Source organism: Lithobates pipiens, unplaced genomic scaffold (genome assembly GCF_037356315.1).
Source record: "Lithobates pipiens isolate NorthernLeopardFrog02 unplaced genomic scaffold, aLitPip1_a1.2 Scaffold_10, whole genome shotgun sequence".
NCBI classification, from domain to species: domain Eukaryota; kingdom Metazoa; phylum Chordata; class Amphibia; order Anura; family Ranidae; genus Lithobates; species Lithobates pipiens.
The window spans coordinates 187813539-187837152 of NW_027507686.1; the positions used below are offsets into that span (position 1 = coordinate 187813539).

The window sequence follows — 23614 nt, forward strand, 5'->3', positions numbered from 1 at the left end:
GTTGAGCAGTGGCAGCTGGCAGTATATTGTTTGGGTGGGGCGGCAAACAATGCACCCACAGCCAACCACCCCACCCCTGGTCAGTTGGGTCCACCCGCACCACCGCCCCTCACTCCCCCCTGGTCACCAGCCCCGCATTTACCCCATCTAGGTCAGGGGCAGTGCTTCCTCTGGGCGGTGGGCGGCGACTTCCCTTGCGTGTGTCTCCTCCCTCCTCCTCCTAGGTGGCCAATAGGATCACGTCTCCTCTTGGCCAATCGGGTGACATGTCTCAGAAAGACAATTGCAAATATTAATTTGCCATTGTCACACAACTGGGTGGGCTCAGGGCACAGCACAGTGCTCAGCACCCCGAGCCCACCCTTTTTGAAGTCAATTAGAGCCACATTCTCTAATCATGTGCTTCTAAAAAAAAAAACCTATTTGAATCCATGGATCCTTGCATGTAGAGTAGGGGCCGTGCACATGGATTAGGGGGGCGGTGCCCGGCATGGACGGGCAGCCACTGGTATGGAGACAAACCATTTACCACTGACAGTGGTGCTTACAATGACCAAGCTTTATTTATTTGTAAACCTTTATTCCAAAAAGAAGAAACTGTTGCGGCAGATGTCAGCGGACACATGTTGGCTGACAACCGCCGTTATGCAATCCTGTTTGCAAAAAACAGACGGATGGGGGACCTATTCCCCATCCGTCTGGCAGATCGAATGGCTTCGGATAGAAACAAACAGGCATTCCATTTGATTGCCCCATAGATGAGAGTGGGCTGTTATCCGCCTGCTCAGCGGGGATCAGTGGAGAGATCCCCAGCTGGCAAGTGTATGTCGCTTCGCGGAGGGGTCTTAAAGCGGGGTTCCACCCTAAAGTGGAACTTCCGCTGATCGGAACCCTCCCCCCCTCCGGTGTCACAATTGGCACCTTACAGGGGGGAGGGGGGTGGAGATACCTGTCAAAGACAGGTATTTACACCCACTTCCGGGCATAGGGTTCTACTGCCGGGAAGGGGTTCTACTTTGGCCAGAGCTCTGGTGGCTGGCCTGGAAGGATCCTACCACAGGACAAGTTTGAGAAGGCTTTAAGGAGAGGCAGCAGGAGAAAAAATGCAAAATGCACCTGGAATATGCAAACTGCAACCTGCACAGTTGTAAACCAGGCTTAAAGTGGAAGTAAACCCATCGATTTAAACAGTTAAAAAAAAAGGCATGCCGGGAATGCTAACTGCACATTGGCTGTGCTCTCAGCCAAACTATCAAACCATCCAATGGCTGGTGTCAAAACGAATCACATGTGCAGCACCATAGCAGTTGAAGATTAAACAGAGGCAAAGATGGCAGCTTCCTTGGCTGAAAACGATTGGGGAGTTTACTTCCACTTTAAAGTGGGGGCAGGAGCCAGTGCCAAGGGGTTAAAGAGGAAGTAAACCCTTCCAAACAACTTGGACCTATAGGTAAGCCTAGATTAAGGCTTACCTGTAGGTCCAAGCAATATCTCCTAAACCTATATGGTTTAGGAGATATTTGCCCGAAAATGGGCACCGCTGTCTACGGCGCATGCGCCGTAGACAGCGGCGCGCAGGCGCACTAAATGCGGCAAATCCAAGAATGGATTTGCCAAATTTGTCGACTCCCGTGCGCATGCGCGGGAGTGACGTCATCGCGGCTTCGCCGTATGACAGCGGCGGAGCTGCGAGGCGCGACTCCCGTGCGCATGCGCGGGAGTGACGTCATCGCGGTTGCGCCGCTGTGATTCGTCAGAGCTGCGAGACGCCACAAGCAACATGGATGCGGCGGACTACAGGGGACAGCGGTGACTTCGCTGGCTCCTGTGTCAGGTAAGTGACACATAATGAGCTACTATGCGATGCATAGTAGTCCATTATGCTTTACCTTTGCAGGGAAAAAAAAGAGGAAGTAAACCCATCAGGGTTTACTTCCTCTTTAAAGATGATCTTATTAGGGAGAATTCCTCTATCCACCTCCCTTTGTGGATGGAGGAATCTGCTATTTTTTTTGTTTTGTTAAATCATTGACTTATAAAAAAAAAAGTCACCTCTGGCAAGCTTAACTCTCTCCCTCTCCGTCGGCATGTGACCCAGTCATATACTCTTCCTTAATTTGAAAATAAGAGACCTTCCTCCGTTTAAAAGCTATGTTCTCCTGTATTCTGGGGACCAGATGCAAGACTGAAAGGGTGGTTGGGATGTTTGAACAGAAAGGAAAGAAAAGTGGGAAAAAGAATAAGGAGGAGGGAAAAGGGAAAAACGATCGGCTGGAAGGAAAAAATTAGGTTGGCAAATTAAAAGAAAGAAACCAAAGGGGAAATGGGGGAAGTAAACGCAGTATCTGGTGTGGACTCATTTGCCTGTTATTATTATTTTGCAGTTTACATTCAAGTGCAATGAAGGAAAATGAATAGCAGAAGTTGACTGGATGTTACTGTAATGCACTTCTTCATTCAGATTTTTTTAATAAGAACTTCTTGTTTTCCTGGCCCAAGCCAATTCCGAGACAAGTTGAAGATTCCATCATAGGCTTCTCTGGATTCAAAAGCTAAAATCACACAAAGCCGCAGACTGAGACTTTAAAGCGGAACTTCATTTAACACTGACTATTTTTAATCCTTATGCTGCTTAGCTTCAGGAAAGTGTATCAGTTGTAATTGTTTTAAACTTTTTTTTATTTTTTTTATTTCTTTAGCTAGAAATACTAAAATTGTGTTTTTCAAAGGCATTTCTCAGCAAAATAAAGCATGGAGACATAGATGGATGGGTTTTTGCTTTGAATATTAAAAAATATTTAAATAGCGTTTGTGGTTTGTGCGGCTCAGATGAAGTGTAGTCCCGATTTAATCAGGGCGTAAAGACAAATAAAGTGAACAGAGCACATTTGATAGTGCAAGTGTAGTACTCTCTAGTGTACTACTAACGGTAGTGCCGGTAAACTATAGTCTGGCCCAGGGCTAAGCCTGAGCCATGGAATCTGGTCAGGGTTATTAGAGGTTAGGGCTGAATGATTCATCCAGGCAGCTTTCTGGTCCTTCCCCCTGGTTCTAGAATGTTGGAGAATATTCTAGCAATTAGTGAACGGAAGCTAGGAGGGTTGTCTTGCATATTTAGGGGCCCTTAGCCATCCCCAGGATGTGGAAATGGCAGGGAACTAAGGAGCTCTTAAATAGACAGCAGAGCAGTCAGGTAGAAGATGAAGAAGCAGTGCTGAGGGAGTCTGTCTGGGGCCCCCGAGGGGCCTCTGCCGGGAAGGGGTTCTACTTTGGGCCAGAGCTCTGGTGGCTGGCCTGGAAGGATCCTACCACAGGACAAGTTTGAGAAGGCTTTAAGGAAAGGCAGCAGGAGAAAGGAAGGACAGAGAGAGTAGATCAGCATGGTGCAGAGACTGCCATACATAGCAGGTCTCTGTTGAAGACAGCGGTGTGCTTAAGTCTTCAGCCTTGCCCTGGGAGATCTCCAGTGTCTCAGTCATGTAGACTGGGATGAAAAAGCCGCCTGGTGTAATGGCAGCCAGGTGGGCTAGCATTTTCTGCAAGAAGTAGAGCTGGGACCAGTGTCTACAAGGGAGCTGAAAGTGTTTCAGGAAGCAATTCTCTCCATGTGTGCTACTTTTCCAAGGGACTGAGAGTTCCTAGTCTGTAAGGGGCTGTTGCTAAGATAACAAAAAGACTGTCAGCATCTAAAGGAGTTAACCCAGCGGAGTTGCGCAAAGGATCGAGATTTGTGCAGGAGGACTGAGTGAAAGCATTAAACGGGGAGGAAGTTCTGTTGTTGGTTCTTTTGTTATTGTCAAATTGGGCATCCCTTAATCCCTAACCCATCCAAGTTATTATCTCCTAATAAAACATATTTCTTGCGTGGCTGCATTACTATAGAAAAAAAAGGTAGCTGCTAGCCTTATAAAATAAAAAATGTCACACAAAAAAATTAAGCTTAATGTATGTTCATGAGCAATAAATTCCAAAGTTCAAGTCCAAATAAAGTCCAGGCCTTCTCGTCCAACATCAGTGCCTGACCTCATGAAGGCGCTTCTGGAAGAATGGTCAAACATAGACACATGCGTAAACCTTTTGGACAGCTTTTCCAGAAGAGTTGAAGCTGTTATAGCTGCAAAGGGTGGGCCAACTCAATATGGAACCCCATGGAATAAGACTGGGATGCCATTAAAGTTCATGTAAAGGCAGGTGTCCCAATACTTCGACAATATAGTGTATGTTGCCAATCACAGTGTCCATTTAAAGAATAATTGGGTGACCACCTCTCTTTTAAATTCAATATGATCCAACCACATGCCAATAAATTCCGTACTCACCAGACCAATGTGGCCAACAAAACAGCCTACAAATGCTCAAAAATAGATCCAGGGACATTCAGCCAATCTACTAATGGGGTTCACTGTTAGCTCTCATTGACCAAACAGAGACAATCACAAAGCCCCGAAGATAGAGGGTATATATACTGTAGTAAGTATATTTAACACCAATATATAAAATTCATATTGTATGTATTTGACAGAAACCATGAAACAGACTGAGACAGAAGTACAATCAAATCACCCTTGTTTATTAATAAAAATAAAAAGGTAAATAGAAAAAGCGTAGTCAAGCATAGCCAGAGTCCAGTATCCAGATCGGGTAGTCAGCCAGTCCAAAGTTCATTAACCAGATCGGGTAATCAGCCAGGCCAGAAGGCAGGGATCCAAGGAGAGCAACTGCAAACAGGATAAGAAGCCAGGAGGGATGTCAGCAAGCAGGTCTTGAAACAAACAGCAGGAGACAGTTCCTTGAGATATGACCAACGCGAATGCAAAGGAAAAAGTGAGGTGAAAGGCTTTAAATAGGCAGGTCAGATGAGCATCATCGGGAACAGCTGGTAACTGTGGAAAGACAAGAGAGCTGGCAATTAGCCGACAGCTGAGCGGCCAGCCCAGAGGAGGAAGGGCTAAGCCAGCCCTGACAGTACCCACCCCCCCTCAATGACCCCTCTCCCTCGGAGGGCCACCGGGCTTTAGGGGAAACCGTCTATGGAACTCGCGGAGGAGGACAGGGGCATGTACGTCAGAGGATGAAACCCAGGAGCGTTCGTCTGGACCGTACCCCTTCCAATGCACCAGGTACTGTATGTGCCCACGGAATCTACGGGAGTCAACAATGGATTGTACCTCATACTCCTCATGGTTCTCAACCTGTATAGGGTGAAGACGTGGCACCGAGGTGGTAAATCGGTTACAGATCAATGGTTTAAATAAAGAGACATGAAACACATTTGAGATGCGCATACTAGGAGGAAGGTCCAATGCGTAAGCTACTGGGTTAATCCTGCAAAGGATACGGAAAGGCCCAATAAACCAAGGTGCAAACTTCAGTGAGGGAACACGAAGACGGAGGTTGTGAGATGACAGCCAGACCCTGTCCCCAACCTGGTCACAAGGTTTATCAGGAGGAGTATGGACCTGAGCAGCAAGAATTTTGTCACCCAAAGGAGAAGTAAGACTGGTGCGAACCGTAGCCAAGATACGATCAGGAGGAATCATAGGAACCGGAACCGACTCCAACTTGGAAGTGGAGTAAAATTGTCGTGACAAGGCATCAGCCCTTACATTCTTAGTACCGGGTAAGAATGAGGCAATGTAATTAAAGCTCGACAAGAAAAGCACCCATCGCGCCCTTCTGGGAGAGAGTCCCTTAGCCTCAGACAAGAATGTAAGATTCTTATGGTCAGTAAGAATAAGAACGGGCACAGTGGTACCTTCAAGGAGATGTCTACAATCTTTCAGGGCTAAAATGATCGCCAACAGCTCTCTGTCCCCAATCTCATAATTGTACTCAGCAGGTGACAATTTCTTGGAAAAGTAGCCACACGGATGCATAGCGCTCTCAGAGTTAGGACGCTGAGACAGAAGGGCGCCAACTCCAGTCTCAGAAGCATGAACTTCTAGGATAAAAGGCAACGTAGGATCAGGATGTGCCAACACAGGAGCGGAAACAAAGGCAGCCTTGAGAGTCTCAAAGGTCTTAATGGACTCCGGAGACCAACTCTGTGGGTTACCGTCCTTTCTGGTCATATCAGTCAGAGCCTTGACCAGAGACGAGAAGTTATGAATAAACTTCTGATAGTAGTTGGCAAAGCCCAGGAAACGCTGCAGAGGATGTAAACCCACGGGTCGAGGCCACTGTAGGACTGCCGACAGTTTCTCTGGGTCCATCGAAAAACCAGCAGTGGAAATGACATAGCCCAGGAATGTAACCTGTTCACGATGGAACTCGCACTTCTCCAGTTTACAATATAGATTGTTCTCTCTTAGTTTCTGAAGTACACGACAGACATCTGTGTGGTGGCTCTCCAAGGACTTGGAAAATATGAGGATATCATCGAGATAAACCACCACACACAATTGCAACAAATCTCGGAGGTCATCGTTAATAAATTCCTGGAAAACTGCCAGGGCGTTACAAAGGCCAAAAGGCATTACCAGGTATTCATAATGGCCTGTTCTGGTATTAAACTCAGTTTTCCACTTATCGCCCTCCTTAATGCGCACAAGATTGTATGCCCCTCTCAGGTCAAGCTTTGTGAAAACCGTTGCTCCCTTGAGGTGGTCAAATAACTCTGTGATCAATGGAATCGGGTAGGCATTCTTAATCGTGACACGATTGAGACCCCTATAATCTATACAAGGTCTCAGTTCACCGCTCTTCTTTTTCACAAAGAAGAAACCAGCACCAGCAGGAGACGAGGACTTGGGGATGAAACCTCGAGAAAGTGCATCAGCAACATACTCCTCCATGGCCTTATCCTCCAAGACCGACAAAGGGTAAACCCGGCCATGAGAAGGTATGGCACCAGGTTGAAGGTCAATTGCGCAATCGTAAGGCCGGTGTGGAGGCAAATTACTGGCTTGACCTTTATCAAAGACATCGCCAAAATCACGGTACTCCTCCGGCAGGGAGGGGAGTGAAGCGGTGCACAGGACCTTGGATACCTTCAGGAAGCATGTCTCACTGCATTGTGGTGACCAGGAGAGAACCTCAGCATGGAGCCAATCAAAAGAGGGGTTGTGCCTCTGTAACCAAGGATAACCAATAACCAGCGGAAATCTGGGTGAGCAAATAACTTGGAATTGGATTATCTCATGGTGAAGAGCCCCTACGGCCATGGACAACGGAACCGTCTCATGAGTCACATGGGAAAGCTGTAAAGGTCTCCCATCAAGAGCCTCAATGCCAAGTGGAGTGTCATGCAGCTGCAGCTGAATCGAGTACTGCAAAACAAATGCAGCATCAATGAACAGGCCTGCAGCCCCAGAGTCGATTAGAGCCTGTATCTCGATGGACGACTCAGCCCAAGAAAGGGTGACCAAAACCAGGGGCTTATCCTTCTGGATAACTGGGAACTAAACAACGCCACCTAAGGTCTGTCCATGACAGGACCTCAAGGTTCGGGCGTTCCCTGGACGGGTAGGACAAGACTTCAAAAAGTGACCTGCCTGGCCACAATAAAGGCATAATCTCTCCCTCCTCCTAAAGGCTCTCTCATCCGCAGAGAGACGCGTGAAGCCCATGTGCATGGGTTCATCTTCACTGACCAACACGGTACCAGGAGGCATGGGAGGTGAGGGAGGCATGGGTGGGACTACAAAGCTCAGAGGCAAATGTACAGGAGGCTTCCGCAAGCTCTCCTTAAGAGAAAGTCTTTCTCTGAGTCTGAAGTCAATGAGGATGGCAAACGATCAAATAATCAAGCTCTCCAGCTCAGTGGGTATATCTCGGGCTGCTATCTCATCCTTGATGGAATCCTAGAGACCATGAGAAAAAGCAGCCACGAGGGCCTCATTGTTCCAAGCAACCTCTGCTGCCAGAGTACGGAATTCAATGGCGTAGTCTGCAACAGTTCTCGTACTCTGTTTGATGGACATGAGGCAATTGGCAGAAGAAGCGGAGCATGCGGGAACGTCAAAAACCCTTTTAAAGGAGGCCACAAACTGAGGGTAACTCAAGACAACAGGTTTTTGTGTCTCCCATAGAGGGTTAGACCAGGCCAAGGCTCTCTCAGAAAGCAAGTATATTACGAAACCTACTTTGCTTCTGTCTGTGGGAAACGCCTGGGGCAGCATTTTGAAGTATATCTCAACCTGATTGAGAAACCCTCTGCATTGAACTGGATCGCCCCCAAATCGCTGGGGAAGCAGAGCAGAACCAGACATACCTCTTATAGAGGTAATACTCGAGGCGGGTGCCTGCACAGAGACTGGCGCAGCAGCAGGGGCGGCCTGCGACTCAGGTTGTACCGGAGCAGCCACCCTGGGGGATTCCAGGGGAGCCGTGCGATTCAGGAGCGTTGGTAACGCCAAGGCAAACTGATCCATGCGGTGATCTTGCTCATCCGATCTGGAAAAAATATTACCAACAAGTGGATTTATTGTATCTTCTGAAAAATAAAAAAGTAAATAGAATAAAACGTAGTCAAGCATAGCCAGAGCCCAGTAGCCAGATCGGGTAGTCAGCCAGTCCAAAGTTCATTAACCAGATCGGGTAATCAGCCAAGCCAGAAGGCAGGGATCCAAGGAGAGCAACTGCAAGCAGGATAAGAAGCCAGGAGGGATGTCAGCAAGCCAGTCTTGAAACAAACAGCAGGAGACGGTTCCTTGTGATGTGACCAATGCGAAGGCAAAGGAAAAAGTGAGCTGGAAGGCTTTAAATAGGCAGGTCAGACAAGCATCATCGGGAACAGCTGGTAACTGTGAAAAGAGAAGAGAGCTGGCAATTAGCCGACAGCTGAACGGCCAGCCCAGAGGAGGAAGTCCTAAGCCAGCCCTGACAGTATTCACGTAAAAAAGGGCCCAGAAAGGCACCAACATAAACACTCGCCAAAGGATGGGTCCCGCACTGCCACCCGCAAACCACATAACCGGCATGCTTTCCACAGACCCAGAAGTGACATGGGGGATGGACCCGGGAGTGACCTAAATGGCTCAGTCTCAATGCATTTCGCACAACTTCGCATCCTCAGGAAGCAAGTGATACTCATACTTAAAGGGGCAGCTGTCTTAATAAGGCTAATACAGTTATATTAGTTGGGGTTGGCTCCTTCTTATTATTTTACCTTTACTTTTAACACTGTGTTTCCCTTCTTTTGGAGGTCTCTAAGGAAAAAATGAAACATAGATATGATCTGTCTCCCTTCTGCAGATACAGAAACACAAAATAGCTTGGACAGCCACAATAGTGATAATACGAGGCTCACTGCACAGGATGCTGGGGCAACATTCAAATGTACAATGCGGCAGAAGGCTTCTGTGACCCAAAGACCCTTGGCATTATTATTCATCAAAATATTGCGTGCCACTTATCAGCTGAACAATTGAATGCCAATAGTCTAATTCTGACTAAATATAGCAGCTATTAAGAGTGGATTGCCATGACTCAAGATAAAGTCATGTGCACATTATGTTATATCTCTATTACTTACATTAGTGTAAATCTCTAGAAATATGTAATTGAAGCCATGAAAGCTCTACAGTGGATCTTATAAACAATTTAACAAGCTGTAAGGGTCCTTTCACACGGGGCGGATCAGTTCTGATCCGCCCCGTGGATGTCCGTTTGCTCAGCGGGGATCACTCCGCCGATCCCCGCTGAGCAGGGAGATGACAGGTCTGTCTCCGCACACTGTGCAGGGACGGACCTGTCACAGCGCCGCTCTCCCCTATGGGAGATCGGATGACGACGGACCGCAGTGCCCGTCGTCATCCGATCCGATCCGCAGACGGATGGAAAAATAGCTTTTTCCTCCGTCACACTTTTTCGGATCGGAGCGGGTCGGATGTCAGCGGACATGTCACCGCTGACATCCGACGCTCCATAGAGCTCTATGGAGCACCCGTTCAGGTCCGCCTGAAAAACTGACAGGCGGGCCTGAACGGGACGTTAGTGTGAAAGGGGCCTAAGTGATGTAAAGAGATTGTAAGTGCCTGCTGATATACCAAGCTAAATACCCAAAACAAAAACCTTGGTGTTATCACTGAGAAATTATATAAATCATTGCAGCACAAAGCACATTGGCAATCAGGGATGGCACACCACAAGCACTGAAGATTTTAATGAACTCTAGTACATCTGTTAATATTCTCAGCCAGCTGGTGGAAAATTCAAGAGGTTGTTTTCCTAACGATTAAAGAATCATAATTTACAGTAAACTACATTCTCAGGGATGGGAACCACATTTATCCAAACGCTGGACCCCAAACTCAACAGGTAAGAAACACACTGCATGCACTTTTTCACTTTTAAGACAAAGAACTGTAAGCTCATAAAACTGCTGTTGACTAATCAAGAGTGGGGTCATGCTAGCAGATATTACCCTATTGATGTGTAGACTTCTCCTAAAATACTGTTAGCAGGTAATGCTTTCCAGGGTTTTGGGTAGGGACCAGAGGGCATTAAAGTGGTTGTAAACCCTTACAACATGGGAGTAAGGCTCCTTTCACACTTGCAGTAAATACTCAGAAATGACAGGCGTCGCTCAAGGCTCCACCAGCTCATCTTGCATCACAAACAGCTAGGAATGCCTACAAGGACAGAGTTCATCCCAGCTCAAAACTTCTAGTAGGGAAAGGAAGTCCTAAAAGTTGCACATCACAGCAAAACCCTGTAAGGAGGTGTATGACAACCTCAGCTCAGACTCCAATCATGCCATGCCCCCCAAGGCATATCACTCTGCCCCTGGAGCCTAATTATGGGGGTTCCCAACAAGTAGTGTGCAGTTGTGAGGCAGTGGCATGATGGCACTGTCCACTTGGATGGGTTGTGCTTTGGCGGGCGATACCGCCCACTAAGAATGAGAGGGAGTATATTACTAAACAACCGGGGAAGCAGTTGGGGTTGGTAAAAACGCAGTTCAACCCAGGGGTTTTAACATCCCCTAATTGCAAGTATAAACAAGGCCTAAAGGCTTCAGTAAAGCTTGGCATGATCTTTGCAAATGCTCTATAAAAAGCTTTCTGCACACACTGTTTTACACAAGCTGAAGTCCATGTGAACAAAGTATGTACAGTACTATTGATATCCTATCTATTGTTGTAACAGTGGTGCACACACGTACTATGTTATAGTAATCAATCATACACTATTGGAGCAATGTACAACTGTGGGAGATGAATTGTCATTACATGCTACTTGTGTAGTTAAAAGTGATTCTAAAGGCTGGACATTCTTTACCATAATGCATTGCCTGTATTAAGGTAAAAAATGTCCCTATATTTGTACTGCCCCCTCACCCCCCTGTATACTTACTTGAGCCCGATCTCAATCCAGCACCATGCCTGCCTGCAGTGGCTCTCTCCTCTCTCTCTGCTCACAGAGGCAGCAGTGGGAGCCATAGGCTCCTGCTGATGTCAATCAAATTCTGTGAGTAGAGAGTAGTGGACAGGGCTGCACTGTGCTGTGTGTGTCAATAGATGCACACAGCCCAGCCTGGGAGCGAGCTGCAGGTGTCCCATCATAGGAAGTGGCTTCCTATAGTGGAACACCAAGAAGACGAGAAGCCCAGAGTGCCAGCGGGGGACCCAAGAAGAGGAGGTTCGGTGCTGTTCTGTGCTATACCGTTGCACAGAGCAAGTAAGTGAAGCACTGCTATTTTTGCCTTCTAATGCTATGTAATGCTAAACTATGGACAATGCTATAAATTGGTATTTGGCTCCCTCTAGTGGTATAAATGTAAAAGGGACTTTGTTTATTTTTCATTTCAAGAGCATAGGGAAAGCCTAACACCTACCCAGAATACCCACTCACTTACCCATGAACACTGAGTGGAAGAACTGCATGCTGGGTAGGTAATAAAAGGGCCTTTGCAGCCATTTTCTCTCTCTTTTTGCTGGGACGCATGGCCTGCCCACAGGGATCGGTAGGTGTGCGTCCGAAGAGCACTGCGGCCTACTTGGTGCGAAGCAACATTTGAAGCCACTGGAGCCAGTCTACACTACAGCCTGCTGGAGTAGCGGTGTGGTCACTTCACACACTCAAGCCGCGTACACACGGGCGGACTGTCTGGCCTACTTAGTCCGCCGAAACACATTTCAGCGGACAGTCCGCTCGTGTGTGGGCTTCAGCGGACTTTTTCAGCGTGCAGTCTGGTGGATTAAGTATTTCGGAATGTTGGAAATACTGTCCGCTGGACTCGAATTTCCGCGGACAATCCGCCCGTGTGTGTGCCAGTCCGCCGTACTTTTGAAATGAGCGGACTTTTCCCGCCCGGAGAAAAGTCCGCTCATTTCGAGCGGGTATCCAGGTAGGCGGGGCCCGCGACGGAGACGTCGCTGGCCCCGCCGCCTGGTATGGACTTAAAGGGGAACCCCAACACCGAAAAAAATCGGCGTGGGGGTCCCCCAAGTCCACAACAGACCCTTGTCCGAGCACGCTACCCGGCCGGCCAGGAAAGGGGGGCGAGCGAGCGCCCCCCCTCCTGAGCCGTACCAGGCCGCGTGCCCTCAACATGGGGGGTGCCTTGGGGAAGGGGGGGCCGTGCGGCCCCCCCACCCCAAAGCACCTTGTCCCCATGTTAATGAGGACAAGGGCCTCTTCCCGACAACCCTGGCCGTTGGTTGTCGGGGTCTGCGGGCGGGGGGCTTATCGGGATCCGGGAGCCCCCTTTAATAAGGGGGCCCCCGGATACCGGCCCCCCACCCTATGTGAATTAAAGGGGGCTCCCGGATTCCGATAAGCCCCCCGCCCGCAGACCCCGACAACCAACGGCCAGGGTTGTCGGGAAGAGGCCCTTGTCCTCATCAACATGGGGACAAGGTGCTTTGGGGTGGGGGGGCCGCGCGGCCCCCTTTCCTGGCCGGCCGGGTAGCGTGCTCGGACAAGGGTCTGTTGTGGACTTTGGGGGGACCCCCACGCCGATTTTTTTCGGCGTTGGGGTTCCCCTTTAAGTCCATACCAGGCGGCGGGGTCAGCGACGTCTCCTTCGCGGGCCCCCGCCTACCTGGAGACGCGCTCGAAATGAGCGGACTTTCCTCCGCGTGTGTGGGCGAGTCCGTTCATTTCAAAAGTAGGGCGGATAGTATGGCGGACTTAGTCCGCCGTATTAGTCCGCTCAAAAAGTGCCGTGTGTGGGCAAGTCCGTTCATTCGAAAGTATGACGGACTGTCCGTCGGATTGTCTGACGGACTAAGTTGGCCAGACAGTCCGCCACGTGTGTACGCGGCTTTAGACTGATTGCTTAGTGTTGCTGGGACCGGTAGTCCCACAGAACAGTTCAGTTCAATAGAGTTACACATATATAGGCCTCAAGCCTGATTTCTTTGCTAATTAACTGCTGATGGAAGTACATTCCCAGGAAATGAGTTCACCAATACTTTGCACAATTGAAGTTACTGCTTTATATTATTCTACACTGTTTTTCGTGACGGAAATCCTGCGGATTATAAGTACTGCAGTATAAATGGCTAGCTGAAGACAAGAAGATAAGAGACTATATTCCTTACTGTAAGGCCTTACAGTGTTGCTATTACCTACTAGAGACTGTAGGGGGAATATTGAGTAATTATACCGTCTTATTATTCTGTTCAAATACTGTGTAGCACATTACAGATATCATAGTGTCTGCACAGTGTACTGAAGTGGGAAGGTGCCAAGTGCTGAGGTTGTATTGCCTGAGCATTAGTCCCGCTTGGAGACATGCTTGCAGGAGCGATACAGGTAGCTCTCATGTGCTAGCCATTCACAATTATTTGCTTCAGTATTGTATACCAATAACGGTTCTTGTGTTTGATGTTTGAACCTGTTCTAGTAAACTTATCTTTTTGGTTTAATACAATCTGTTGTGAGGCTTATTACTTTTCCAGACAGGTGTAGCAGTGTATGCCCAGGTGACAACACAGTGCATATAATCTGTGACTATTCAATTGTCTTGTGTGTCCACACTGTGCAGAACAACTCCCCTGCCACTCTCCTGCCTCTGACATGTTTTCCAGCGGATTCTCACCCCCCCAGCCAGCTTTCCACTCTGAGCCTCTGACTAGGAGTGGAGACCGTTCTGAGTTCTGACAGTGACATGTGTCCTGTGTCCAGCACCCCCCTCCCGGATACTCTCCGCTCTTCACTATCCACTCTGACATGTGTGTGTCCAGCACCTCCCCCCCACTCGAGCATGCTCTCCTGGGCTGGCCTTGTCAGACTGGAGTGCAGCAGAGTAAATCATAGGACAGTCTCATAGCGTGGTGCCTGGCGGCGGCTTTCCAGCTTGGGGACAGGTGGAGCCTGGAAGAGGCACGGACAGAAGCAGGTACAGGCGTACACAGCAGAATTGTAGATTGTGTGAGTGAGAAACTGTTTCTGACTTAATAATGAGCTTGTGTATATATTGACAATGACATTCAATTTGCAAATGTTATGTGTGTATTATATGTATTTATATTCACTGATGACTGATCTGCCAAAATGCCAAGTATGTACCAAGCCCCCCCCCCCCCCCCCCCCCCGTGAGGCTGCATTGATTAGCAGTGGTGAAGTGGCATTGATGGGCACAGCTGAGACTGTATTTGATGGACACAGGTGAAACTATTTGATGGGCACAGGTGAAGCGCCATTAATGGGCACAGATGAGACTGTGTTTGATGGGCACAGGTGAAGTGGCATAGTGAGGGCACAAGTCAGACTGCATTTGATGGGCACAGATGAAGCGCCATTAATGGGCACATGTGAGACTGTGTTTGATAGGCACTGGTGAGACTGTGTTTGATGAGCACTGGTGGGGCTGCCTGCATTTGATGGGCACAGGTGAGGCTGTATTTGATGGGCACAGGTGAAGAGGCATTAATGGCCACAAGTGAGACTTTCTACAATTAGCTGGTCTACAAAGTGTTGCATGCAAAATAGTAGCAGCCATTAAAAAAGGTGGGGTGTACATGGACAGGGCAAAGGGGTGAAGTCAGGGGTGGAGCCAGGGGGGGGGGCGCAAAATGAAGTTTCGCCTAGGGTGTCAAAAATCCTTGCACCAGCCCTGCAGCTGTGTCAAGCGGGTTGAGACAAATCCTTGGGGGTGGAAATAGCAGAGTACAGGCCCAATTAATTATCAGCCGCTCCTTCGGGGGGTAAGTGCTACATAAGTATAACATGTTTATAATTTTAAATATAAAAATAAGCTTTATAATTACTTTAAACATTGATTCTGTTTCTATTTAAGAATTTTGTTTTAAAAGCCCAGCAACATTCCAACACTACCAGAAGTGTTGGAAGCAGAAGATCTTTCTGAAAGCTCATCTCTCCAAGACAGTAGAGTTCTGCATCACAGACAATCGCAGAGGGAAGAATTAATGCTTTATAGCCGAGTAAGCGTTATTATTTTTCCTAAATAGCGACAAAGTAGCTTGAAAGGTAGAGAATAAAGACATCCAGCATGTCTCTGCGGTATGAAATATTGAAAAATATATGAAAAATTTACTCACAGAAGTCAGAGTTCTTCAAACTTCTTTCAAGAACAAAAGACAATGAAAAAGTCAATAGATAACTATAGAGAATAAAAAGAAAACAGTCAAAATGTATGTAACATCAGGTTAAAACAGGAAGCCACAAATAAAAACCACAACCTTCATGATTAGGGATGTTAATTTATGAAAAGGTTGCTCCAAAAGCTTTTAAGCTCTTTTTTTAATGCTCATGCAAGCTGGTCCAGTTAGCTAGTCTGTAACATATGGTTAAAACTGGAAGCCACAAATAAAAACCACATCCTTCATGATTAGACGTGTTAATTTATGAAAAGGTTGTTCCAAAAGCTTTTAGGGCTCATTTACACTTGCTTTGGCTTCAACAAACATTAACAAGGCTTCAGACAAGCTTTGTTAAAATTCTCTGAATGCTAGTCGAAGCTCATGTCACTAAGTAAAATGGTTAGCTTACAGTCCTGTTTACACCTGCTTTTGCTTTGCTTCAGCTTTGCTTCAAAAATAATACCCCATGTAGCTTCAATGGTGCTTCAAAGCATCTTCAAAGCCACAATAGATGTCTATAGCAAAGCTTGCATGAAGCCCCACTGAAGCCTCACCGAAGCCTCATCAAAGCCCCAACAAAGCCTCATCGAAGCCCTACGAAGCCGCACAAAGCCTCACCGAAGCCCCATCGAAACTCCACCGAAGCACCAAGCAAAAGCAGCTTTGACTGGTGTTCAGAGAGCTTTAACAAAGCGTGTCCTAAGCCTTGTTTTGAAGCAAGTGTAAACTAGCCCTTAAACTCTTTTTAGATATTGACAAGCATGTAAGCTGTCCAGATAGCTAGTCTGCCACTAGGTGACTTTGTTCCAGCGTAGTGTCTGGTTACAGAAAGCAGTGTCATTAGGGGCTAGGCTCATTTTTAGTTAGAGCCCTCCTGTAGTGATGTCATGTGTAAGTCAGTACCCATATATAAGCCAGGCCCGGGAGGAGGCTCTAGTGCAGTTGGGGCATGGGAGCCAGAGAACTCACCATCAGGCAGATGTAGCCAGCAAGTGTAGGTAGGGGGGAAGGTAGACCTTCATCCAAAAGAGCTGGCTGTAGACATCCTGACCCTTATTGCGGTGGGGGCGAGGGCAAGTTCCAAAAAACCTTTTAGGCCAGGCCAAGCATTGCCTGGAGTGAGGCTACCCCCCGGGAGGGTCCTTCGAGAACAGTACCCATGGAGAAGGTGACTGCAATCTTAATGAGTAGTAATGACCCCAGGTGGAGAGAGACTGGTGGAGATTTAAAGCCTCAAGCAGGAGGGTCACTGTTCTAACAGGAGAGGAAGCCAGGCATTTACTTGTGCTCTTAGAGCCCAATTCTAGCAATTCACAAGTAAGTCTGTTGTTTTTTTAAAAGCTCAAGCTGTTCTGCAGAAGTATCAGTTAGGAGTGTTGGGACAAACCATTTAATACTGACAGGAGTGCTTACAATGATCAGCTTTTATTCTAGGGCCCTGTGCAGTGCATTCTAGGGCCCTGATTGGCTGAAGCAATGCACCTGACTGCTGGTGAGGTGCAAGGCTTTGCCCAATCAGGGCACACAGCACAGTGAATAGCTGATTGGTAAGGCTGCAATTTAAAGGGGAGAGATGAGGATAGATTCATCCTGAAATAAAAATTAGTGTGTATTATTCTACAGATAAGAGCCACAAGTGTTGTACAATGACTGTACAGTATGTAAGCAGCTTGGTATGGCTGCAAGGTAAAAGGGACTGTTGGAGCAGGTTCTTTCCAGGAAAAAAACATTAGAGTGTATTATTTAAGATGACAATAGCCAGAAAAATTATTCAGTGGCTGGATGGTATACAAAAGATTGGTTAGGTTGCAGCATAAAGCCCCGTACTCTCGAGCTGAATACCAGCTGGTATCTGCCAGTTCGACAGAAACTGGCTGACATTCGGCCTGTGGGTACAGCAGCCTGTCTGACAGAAGCCAGTCAAATGTCTGTGAGTGCTGACTGGTGTGTTCTGGTCGGGGGCAGACCCCCTGTCAGAACGGAATAGTTCAGTGGGGAGATTGCTCTACTAGCATTGGATAGTTAGTACAGTAAGCTCCTCTTCAGTGTGTACATAGCTTGCGAGGAAGAGAGGAAATATGTTTTATCATGAATTAAGGATTAGAGTGTATTAGTTCAGAGACAATATCCACTCATTTTAAGAATAGGACAGCTTGCACCAAAGACCTCTCTTTTTGCTAAACTACCAAAAGGAGCCCACCATTCCTGCCTGCAAAGGGCATTTTCTTTGGATCTTACTGAGTTAGTTTTGGATCAAATTGTCAGTGCTAGCTAGTCCTGGGAGATGTAGTTCTACAAGCAAGTTTGTGCTGGAGGTAGAAGAGAAGAAGTGTGTATATACTGGATGTATAGAGTTTGTGTCCTTAAAGATTTCTCTGCTGATCAAGTGGGTAACTCATAATAACCCTTACCAGATCCAAGTTTAATCGCCTTAAATAATTCCTGTCTCTAGAGTTCATGGAAAATGAGTGTGCCTGGCTGTGTAGGGTGGGAGATACCTATATTCACCTGCGGTTTCTGCAGGGGTAGAGCTACATAATCAACTTGGTTAGGCCTCAATGTAAGAGGGAGAGGCAAGGCAGGTTATATCTTGAAAAGAAAATTGTATTAACAGGCACACAAATTATACAGTGGCTGGGCAGTATGTAAGCAGCTTGGTAAGGACACAAAATGAGGTAGCTTGTATCTTAATATAAATGTTGTCATCCTTTGGCTCCCCCTGAAGAGCCATAAGAAGCAACAATGATTGGATTGGAAAGACTGCTGTCAAGGGGGAGTGCTTTTGCTCTCAAAATGAGAAGTGAGGAAATAGGTTTTATCTTGAAATAAAGATTAGAGTGTATTATTTCAGAGACACTAGCCGCCAATGTACCTCAACTGGACCATATGTAAGCAGCTTGGTAAAGCTGCAGTGTAGGAGGGTGAGACAAGACAGATTTTAGCCTAAAACAAAATTACATTTTAGTGCATTATTTCAGATGACAATAGCCTCAAAAATTGTAAAGTGGCTGGGCAGTCTGTAAGCAACTTGGTTAGACCTCAATGTAAGAGGGAGAGGCAAGGCAGATTTTATTGAAAAGAAAATTGTATCAACAGCCACACAAATTATACAGTGGCTGGGTAGTAGGTAAGCAGCTTGGTAAGGCCACAATATAAGATAGAAAGACAAAAAGAGGCAGTTTTTTTTCTAATATAAATGTTGTCATCCATTGGATCCCTCACAAGAGTCTTAAGAAGGAGCCAAAAGGCAAAAATGGATGGATTTAAAAGACTTCAATGTTTCTCAGCAACTGCTGCCAAGGGGAAGTGCTGGAAGTGTTGCTCCCAAAATGAGTTTGCTGTTTTATATGACTTTTAGCCAACAATTACATTATCTTGAACTCTTATATCGGGTTTTGTTCTGGAGCTCCTTTCTGTATTTTTATGGTTTGAGCTTCTGTTGGGTGTCCAATTAGGGAATCCTTGCTGTGTGGTAGCCGCCTCACAAGAGCTATTGAACTTCTCTGAAGTTTTTCCTCATCTTGCTACACATGCAAGTCTAGAAGTCCCCGCAAACTTTTTAAGTATGTATTTCAAGGAAGATTTGTCCTTACTGGTGAGATGTTTATAATTTTATCTTTTTTCATAAAAAAATTTCATCTAATTTACTGGCCCCTTCCTTTTCTGAATGAATACAGTTGTGTTTACCATGCTTCAGTTTGTGAATGAACAAGAAGCTGCTCAGTATAGAGCACTTCCCATTCATGCACTGTCCAATGCAACTGAGGCTGCAGAGAAAGGGACTGTCCTCAGTCTGTCTCAAAATGCTGTCATCATGGGCCTGTTTAGGGATTTTTGGCAGTTTGGCACCTTTGGGCGCGGAATTACCTTGTTTTAGTACTGGGGGGAATGGGGGGGGGGGGCGCCGAACTGAGTCTTTGACCTGGGAGAAAGAATGTCTAGCTGCGCCATTGCCCTCACTTACTGTCTTGACCATTAACAGGCAGGAAGTCAGGGAACTCTTAAACAGCAACACAGACAGAAATAAATAACAGTAATTTTTTTTTTTTAGTAAAGTATGGGGAGGCTAGACCCCCTGCCATATTTTTTGTTACTGCCCATGTCTCTTTTGCAGATTTTTCCTTGTTTCCTGTTTGGTAAAACCATGGTCATTGGAACAGAAAGTGAAGGGCGAGCATCAGAGAGCAGTAAAAAACAAACAGGAGTTCAAATTCTTCCCTGCTCTAACCACTCCAGATCAGGTTTTGCAGGGGGACTGGAGGATTTGTGATTTAAAAAGAGACCAAGTGGGTCTCCAAAGAGAGTTTGTAAAGTTAACAGACTGGATATGGCCAGACGGAGAGATTGTCTGAAAGAACAGACAGGACACTTTCAGGTAGATGGTAAGCTTACCACTCTTTGTAAAGTGACCCACTCACTGCAAACTGCTTTTTAGAGGATAGTATTAGCAGGCGTTCAGAAGGTACTACTGCTCCCTTTTGATGCCTTTTTTTTTTTTTTAATGCTGAATAGCCATTTTACTTTCAGGAGCATGCCACAACTGCGAGCCAAGCATTTGGCTCGTGGTTGCGTTGTGGCCCCAATGAACTCAGTTGGTAAGTGGTGGTGCTGACTATCAAACTCTGTAATCTGAGTTAAAATTGCTACGGCCTGTCAGGCTAGAATTCTGGTGGGTCGCCTGGGATTGGTAAAACTTTTTTTCTTTTGTGAAGGAGCCCTTAGTGCAGTGGTTCTCAACTCCTATACTCAGGACCCACTAACAGGCCAGGTTTACAAGATAACTGGAATACATCACAGGTGATATCATTTTAGGGTTGACACTTTTTCTTCACGTCAAACCCGAACGCTTTAGCGGTGAACAGTCATTTTTTATTTTTTCGTATACACTATAGGATTGTAACAAACCTGGGACACCTTTGGGCAATCCAAAGAAAATAGAAATGCAGCACACATTGTGCCCACTCACCCTGCTATCAAGCCCTGTTCTGAGCCACATTCCTGTCTAAATAATGTGTCCGGGTTTCAGGTGGATGGAAACCCTGACACATGAATCAAAACCTTGACTGTCCGGGTGAATCCTGGACAGGTGGCAACCCTATATCATTTGCAATTGGTGCTCAGTGATTGCAGTATTCTAGTTTGCATCTCCCCTAGTAATACTTAAAATCTGGCCTGTTAGCGGAACCTGAGGACAGGGGTTGAGAACCACTGCCTTAGTGTAACCGAGCAGCAAGAGACATGGAGGCTTTGAGATTTATTTATGTATCTCACTAAACTGACATAACTGTACCTCAGTAAGTGCACTGAACATTTCTGAACTCACTTCTAGCCAAACTCTGAACTCGCACTCTATTTTCACTCCAATGAGCTGCGGGATACTTCCTTCCCACATCTCAGATCCCATAAACAAAACAGACAGGCTGCTTATTGGAGTAAAAAAGAACACAAGTTTGGAGTTTACCTAAAATGAGTTCAGAAGATGTAGGAATTATTTCTAATCCCTCCACCTCGCTTGTATGGATGGAATAATCTGTTAGTTTTTTGTTTAGAGCCAGGGCTAAAAAACAAAAAAACTAAAAAAATAACTCTCTGTTTATGGCCAGCTTTAGATCCAGCTGTAATAATGCCTAAAGTTGGGTAGAGTAATTTATGGTTCTAATAATGGCCCCTTTCACACGAACATTCCATTTGAGTCAGTTTATCCGGTGGATCTAATCGGAAACCTCCATTCCCCTCTATAGAGCAGTGGGTGCCTGGGAATCCTCTGCGGGCAGAGATTGGGTCAGCGTTCCAGCATCACTGGCGGTGAAAGCGGACACGTACCTGTCATCTGCCTGCTAAGCGGGGATCAGCGTACATATCCCCTGCTGAGCAAGCAAGTCTGCCCTGTGTGAAAGAACCCTAAAATGTCACCATGTAGCCATAGTTTTGCACAATTCCAAACAAATTCAGCAACTAAGGCCGCGTACACACGGGCGGACTGTTCGCCCAACTTAGTCCGCTGAACAGTGTTTCAGCGGACAATCCGCTCGTGTGTGGGCTTCAGCGGACTGTTTCAGCGGACAGTCTGACGAACAAAGTCTTACGGAATTTCCGTAAGACAGTCCGTCCAAACTTGGTTTCAGCGGACAGTCCGCTCGTGTGTAGGCTAGTTCGACAGACTAAGTTTGGCGCATGCTCAGAAAGGATTTACACGGCCGAAGGTTGCATTGCAGTGTATTGGACGTCGAATTTCTCGTCCCGTCGTACGTGCCGTTCACGTAATCGCGCACGCTTTCAGCGGACTGTCTGCTCATCGTGTGTGGTCAAGTCCGTTCATGCAAATTTTGAACGGACTGTCTGTCGGATTGTCTAACGAACTAAGTTGGGCGAACAGTCCGCCCGTGTGTACGCGGCCTAAGGGATTCTTTTGGAAACATTTAAAAGAAAAATAGGACTCATGCCGTGTACACACGATCGTTTTTCCGGCAGATTTGGTCCGGCGGACCAGAATCCATCGGACAATTTGATCGTGTGTGGGCTCCAGCGGACTTTTTTTCCCCAAAAGTCAGACGGACCTAGAAATAAAACATGTTTCAAATCTATCCGACGGACTAAAAATCGGGAAAACGGTTTGTGTGCTACTCCAATGGACCAAATACGACGCAAGGGAAGCTATTGGCTACTGGCTATTGAACTTCCTTCACATGGGGGGATATAGTTAGGTGGGAATAGATTAGGGTTGGTGTAAGGAAGATCCCTAAATATTTTAGTTTGCTTGGTTGCCAAAAGAAGGGAAAGTATGGCTTTAACGCCTAGACTCTCCTTGTAGGCACTTAATCTAATTTATTAAAGACACTGGGGATCTCTGACTTGTCAAGCAAAAACTTGCTCATCATGTTATCTCACTTTGATATTTCTACTTATGCAAATACATTTGCAGTAGTTTGCAGCAACACTTAACCACAAAGGAGGAAGAAATAACAGAACAGATATGTCAGAGTTAGAAACGATAAGACACAACCATTGGAGATTTTCAATTAAGTTTTGCCGATGTTTTGTTAAGATTTTAGTGTCTTGCATCATAAACATTGGTACCAGTAACATGGGAGCTGTTACAGGAATTAGATAAGACAATGAATGGGATTCCAACCAGCAAAGACAGATGGTGGTTCTAGATTAAAATATAATGTTCTTTCTGCAGCAGCATTTTTTATTTCTCTACAAAAATAAAAAATTTATTCTACATAATTATTTTTTTACATTTTGAATTATTTAAAGGTTATCTTGTGAATAGTAAACCTTTCAGTAACCCCTCCACAGAACTCCCCCATAGTCTTATAATCACCGTTTAGGCTCTTCCCAAATCCACAGTGTACTGCGTTGGAGAGAAAAGGACCAGACCATCATCTTTCATGACATCATAGTGTAGGTTAGATGACAATCTCTGTTACATCAATATTTGCTACCACTTTAAAACCATATTTGTCCCCAAAAATAAAATGATGTAAATAAAGTTAAATCTATCATGTTTATTTCAATATGAATAAAACTATGCATTTCCTTATGGTAATTTCTATCTTATTTAGATGCAGTTGTCTTTATGATGAGGGAAGATGAGGACGGGTGGATATCTTGAAGCGGTTTGTGGTCACATGCAGTCACTTCATCAGGATACTAAACGGATCTATAAATAAACACATGCAGTTGTGAACATCCAAATATATCATAACCCCCTACAGCATTGTAATCTGTATTAATATTGGTATTTGCGAAAGTCCGTTTGTGTATGTGTATCTGTGAGGGAAAATGTTTTCTATTCTGGCAGGAGAAATCCAATTTAAAAGAGAAGTATGGGAATCTTTTTTTTTTAAATCATATTTACTTAGGTGGATGCAGCATAGGTCCGATGCTGCATCTGTCCCCCACCAGCTCTAAGGCTGGGAACCGAGTGATCAAAACACCACTGATCACTTGGTTCTCAGAGCTCCCTGAGCAGAGAGCTGGTGACTGTCAGTCATCGCTCTCTGCTCTGCCCCTGCACACTCACCTGAGCGCTGGGCTGTGAAGGGGTTGGGAACGGCTGGCTCAGGTTCTCAGTGGCTCGCTGAGAGCCTGAGCCTGGTGCTGGTCCAGGCATA

At 46.2% G+C, this 23614-nt stretch overlaps 1 long non-coding RNA gene across 1 annotated transcript; it reads left to right on the forward strand.

Moving 5' to 3' along the window:
* Positions 1-14024: 14024 nt before the first annotated feature.
* On the forward strand, positions 14025-23199 carry LOC143942251 (uncharacterized). The gene is made up of 2 exons (XR_013264736.1): positions 14025-14290; positions 23063-23199. It is a non-coding gene; the product is annotated as an uncharacterized LOC143942251 (long non-coding RNA).
* The last annotated feature ends 415 nt before the right edge of the window (positions 23200-23614 follow it).